Source organism: Schistocerca americana, unplaced genomic scaffold, assembly GCF_021461395.2.
Source record: "Schistocerca americana isolate TAMUIC-IGC-003095 unplaced genomic scaffold, iqSchAmer2.1 HiC_scaffold_340, whole genome shotgun sequence".
In the NCBI taxonomy this organism is placed as follows: Eukaryota; Metazoa; Arthropoda; class Insecta; order Orthoptera; family Acrididae; genus Schistocerca; species Schistocerca americana.
Genome location: NW_025726061.1, coordinates 82,501 through 87,500, shown reverse-complemented (window position 1 = coordinate 87,500; position 5,000 = coordinate 82,501). Strand labels below are relative to the sequence as shown.

Below are 5,000 nucleotides of genomic sequence, written 5' to 3'. Positions count from 1 at the left end.
TACCCGTTACAACCATGGTAGGCGCAGAACCTACCATCGACAGTTGATAAGGCAGACATTTGAAAGATGCGTCGCCGGTACGAGGACCGTGCGATCAGCCCAAAGTTATTCAGAGTCACCAAGGCAAACGGACCGGACGAGCCGACCGATTGGTTTTGATCTAATAAAAGCGTCCCTTCCATCTCTGGTCGGGACTCTGTTTGCATGTATTAGCTCTAGAATTACCACAGTTATCCAAGTAACGTGGGTACGATCTAAGGAACCATAACTGATTTAATGAGCCATTCGCGGTTTCACCTTAATGCGGCTTGTACTGAGACATGCATGGCTTAATCTTTGAGACAAGCATATGACTACTGGCAGGATCAACCAGGGAGCTGCGTCAACTAGAGCTGAGCAGCCGGCCGCCCGGGAGTGTGTCCCGGGGGCCCGCGCGAACACGCAAGCGTCCGCTCAATTATTCTGCAAACAGGAGGAGGCTGAGCTCCCCTGCACAATACACCTCGAAACCCTCTCAGGTCCCGGCGGCGCGCAGCGCCGTCCTAAGTACTTGGTCGGGTTCGAGAGAGGCGCAATCGCCCGGAGTTTGGCGAGTAGACGCTTTAGGTGCGACCACCCGTGCTCCCAACTGAGCTTGCCGCTGCCGACAGAGGCCCGGGAGCGTGCTGTCGTGGCATTGCCGGCGGGAGACAACACGCGCCACCTACGGTGGCCGGCAGCTCCAACGCCAGCGCCACAGAAGGACAAAAGCCCCACTTGGGTGCCGAAGCGAACGCGCCAACACGTCCGCACAGCTGCGATACAAACCACCTGCGAGAACCGCAGAGGCGACCGAGCAGCAGACGGCGTCGCGGCGCCGAGCGCCGGGCGGCGGCGCATCCTCAGCGCACACAGTCCTCAATCGGACCAGCACACTGCAGATGTCCACCGCGCTTCGCACCGGGCCCGCGAGGACCTACTTTGGCCGCACGGCGCCGCGTGCAGGGTGCGCCGGCGCGCAGCTGCGCCGCCTGCCGCCTCCGTCGGCCGGCGCGCCTGCCACTGGCCGCCCCCACCAGCCGGCTGTAGCGCGTGCGCCCACGCACCGCGCGGCCAGCACGCCGGGAGGCCCCCCCTCACCGGCCGGGGACGGTCCCACCCAGCCACCGCCGCGTATCGCTTCACACCCACATGCCATTCACGTTCGTGGGCATGGTGGGTATCGCTGAAACAACCGGTTGGTAGCTCAACCGATCGTCGCCATCACTGATTCACCTCTAGCGAGAACAACCGCACCACAACGGTTTACCAGTTGTTCATTTGCGTAACGTCACCAGCAAACGTAGACGTCCATCGCCATTTGCAAATTCAACGATTGTTGCATGCCTGTGTCAGGTGTCACGACACACTATGTCTGCCCACATACACGCAACAACATGTGCACGCTTCGCGAACACGTGGAAGGTGGCCCCCGTACGTATGCGATGTCCATTGCGCGAACGACTGTCAACCGGCCTCTGTCGCATGTCGCAGATGTGGAACGCAGTGCACCATGCTATCACGGTGAGTGAGAAGAGACGACTACGTCTGACAACACGCGCCACTACATCAACAGACGGCTCATGCTGATCGCCATCCACGGCATACCATACTGCAATCCAGCTCTTATAGGGAGACGACACGTAGCTGAGTGCACAATATTTGGACCGTATGGTTCGCCGTTGTTGGCGCAGTCGTGGTACGGTCACACATGTACCACGATGTATCATTCAGTACATGAGGACCAATGTGCAGTACAGTGTGTGATTTGGACGTACAACATCAGCGGACAGTTGACACAAGCCGTACCACAACGTAGGCTGTGCTTCGCCATGCGAATGCCAATGAACAACTGCGAAGGGCATTGAGCATGTACGTCCTGCTGCCATCCGCATTACAGTGTATAGCTGCAAGGTGTTTAACATGAAGCGATACTCTGGGGACCGGGCAGTGCGGGTAGCAAACTATATTGCGGGGGTTGCAGTTAGGCAACACTACACTAATTTAACGCGTCGTATGACAATTACAGAGCAGGTTAAGGCCCAACGTGTGTTGGGTTAAGGCCCAACGTGTGTTGGGTTAAGGCCCAACGTGTGTTGGGTTAAGGCCCAACGTGTGTTGGGTTAAGGCCCAACGTGTGTTGGGTTAAGGCCCAACGTGTGTTGGGTTAAGGCCCAACGTGTGTTGGGTTAAGGCCCAACGTGTGTTGGGTTAAGGCCCAACGCGTGTTGGGTTAAGGCCCAACGCGTGTTGGGTTAAGGCCCAACGCGTGTTGGGTTAAGGCCCAACGCGTGTTGGGTTAAGGCCCAACGCGTGTTGGGTTAAGGCCCAACGCGTGTTGGGTTAAGGCCCAACGCGTGTTGGGTTAAGGCCCAACGCGTGTTGGGTTAAGGCCCAACGCGTGTTGGGTTAAGGCCCAACGCGTGTTGGGTTAAGGCCCAACGCGTGTTGGGTTAAGGCCCAACGCGTGTTGGGTTAAGGCCCAACGCGTGTTGGGTTAAGGCCCAACGCGTGTTGGGTTAAGGCCCAACGCGTGTTGGGTTAAGGCCCAACGCGTGTTGGGTTAAGGCCCAACGCGTGTTGGGTTAAGGCGCAACGCGGGTTGGGTTAAGGCGCAACGCGGGTTGGGTTAAGGCGCAACGCGGGTTGGGTTAAGGCGCAACGCGGGTTAGGTTAAGGCGCAACGCGGGTTAGGTTAAGGCGCAACGCGGGTTAGGTTAAGGCGCAACGCGGGTTAGGTTAAGGCGCAACGCGGGTTACGTTAAGGCGCAACGCGGGTTACGTTAAGGCGCAACGCGGGTTACGTTAAGGCGCAACGCGGGTTACGTTAAGGCGCAATATAGGTTAGGTTAAGGCGCAATATAGGTTAGGTTAAGGCGCAATATGGGTTAGGTTAAGGCGCAATACGGGTTAGGTTAAGGCGCAATACGGGTTAGGTTAAGGCGCAATACGGGTTAGGTTAAGGCGCAATACGGGTTAGGTTAAGGCGCAATACGGGTTAGGTTAAGGCGCAATACGGGTTAGGTTAAGGCACAATACGGGTTAGGTTAAGGCACAATACGGGTTAGGTTAAGGCACAATACGGGTTAGGTTAAGGCACAATACGGGTTAGGTTAAGGCACAATACGGGTTAGGTTAAGGCACAATACGGGTTAGGTTAAGGCACAATACGGGTTAGGTTAAGGCACAATACGGGTTAGGTTAAGGCACAATACGGGTTAGGTTAAGGCACAATACGGGTTAGGTTAAGGCACAATACGGGTTAGGTTAAGGCACAATACGGGTTAGGTTAAGGTACAATACGGGTTAGGTTAAGGTACAATACGGGTTAGGTTAAGGTACAATACGGGTTAGGTTAAGGTACAATACGGGTTAGGTTAAGGTACAATACGGGTTAGGTTAAGGTACAATACGGGTTAGGTTAAGGTACAATACGGGTTAGGTTAAGGTACAATACGGGTTAGGTTAAGGTACAATACGGGTTAGGTTAAGGTACACATTGTTGTAAGGAAAGGTGTTTTGGGGGGGGGGGGGGGGGCCGGTTTGTTGATTGTGATTATCGTAAGTAAATGACTGCGGCATCATCTGATTTGCCACGTCAGGGTGCACCTTTGGCTCATAACAGGCGGCGCTCTGATTCCATGCTTGTGGCAGACCTGTGTCTTTCATTCCTGCCATTGTTTGTGTGGTGTGACAGGAGGCAGTATTGTGATGTTGGGTGCACCCCTGTGTAGGACATGTGTGGGTGTTGGTGGCTTAGCTGAGCAATGGTGGTTGTCGGAAGGGTGAGATATTCTGTTTTGTGAGTGGACCTCCCGGTCTGGTTATGATAGTGTGGATTGTCTAATGTGGCAGAGAGGATGCACTGGGTGTTGTTCCATGCTGGTGCTTACATATTGTCTGTGTGCCTGTTACAGGCAGAGAGTAGTGCGTGATAAGAGTGTCTGGCTGACGTGTGATTGTGAGCAGAGTCTTTCAGCATGTATACGGACAGTTGTATACATTATCTGTATTCTGATGGCTCTATCTATTACTAATCAGCGCCGTGTATACGTTTAATCCGGTTCCAGTCGAAACTATTGTATCTCTGTACATTAGTGACACGGCGAGCCCGCTATGTAGTTACTCGTCTCGGCAGCTTCCACCGGTGTATCGCAAATGATTATAAGGAATCAGTCTAGTCGTCAATACCGATAGTGTGACGTCACATGTCTGGGGTGGGGGACGCTGCGCCCTTCCGGTGGGTCATGGCCTAGGAAGACTCTTCCCACGCAGGGGGGCTTGGACTGTCATTGACTCTTCCGAGTAATATACTTGCCGTACGTTTTTGCGACTGCGAGTGCAACGCTCACCGGTACCGACATGGATGGAGCGCCTCCTAGCTGCCGCTGAGCATCTGCATTCGTACAGAGAGCAACGCGATCGCGTCTGTAGCTCGTACGTGGTACAGCTCGCAGCTCATGTATATGGACAGCGGGAATGTCGCATATTGGACATAACTCTTCATGAAACGCACGTTATAGGGGTGGATTGCACATTGCGAGTGCGAGCAAAGTCCGCCGTTCATCCGCTGGAGTTGCGAGTCGAGCGGTTGGGGTGGGGCACGAACGGGTGCAGGTGGAGTGATTGCCGGTCCACGACTTCGTGCGGCAGAGGCGCTGGCGTTGGGGTGCTGTTGTCGACAGAGGATGCAGGCTTTGTGGGTGGGGTCGAAAGAAGGGCACTGTGGGCCCATGGCTGTCTTAGTCGGCTTGGCGTCTCATAGATGCCGGTATCGTCGTTGCAGGAGGTCATGTTGCGGGAGACCTACAGATGGCGGTGTGTTTTGCGGTGCGCTCGACATGGCGGACGTAGTGTTGTCAGATTCGCATAGATGGAGGTATTGCATGTGGTTTCGCCGTATTTTCATAGATGGCGATACTGTTTTGCCGGCATGGTTGGCGTAGTTCCGTCGGATCCCTGTAGATGGAGGTGCCGTTTCT

The 5,000-nt window shown here is 54.9% G+C and overlaps 1 non-coding gene across 1 annotated transcript in view; it reads right to left on the bottom strand.

The window, feature by feature from the left end:
- Positions 1 to 376, bottom strand: part of LOC124580680 — a 1,918-nt gene extending 1,542 nt beyond the window's left edge. The window contains exon 1 of the ribosomal RNA XR_006973236.1: positions 1 to 376. This exon is cut by the window's left edge and continues 1,542 nt beyond it. This is a non-coding gene — a ribosomal RNA (small subunit ribosomal RNA).
- Between the last annotated feature and the right edge of the window lie 4,624 nt (positions 377 to 5,000).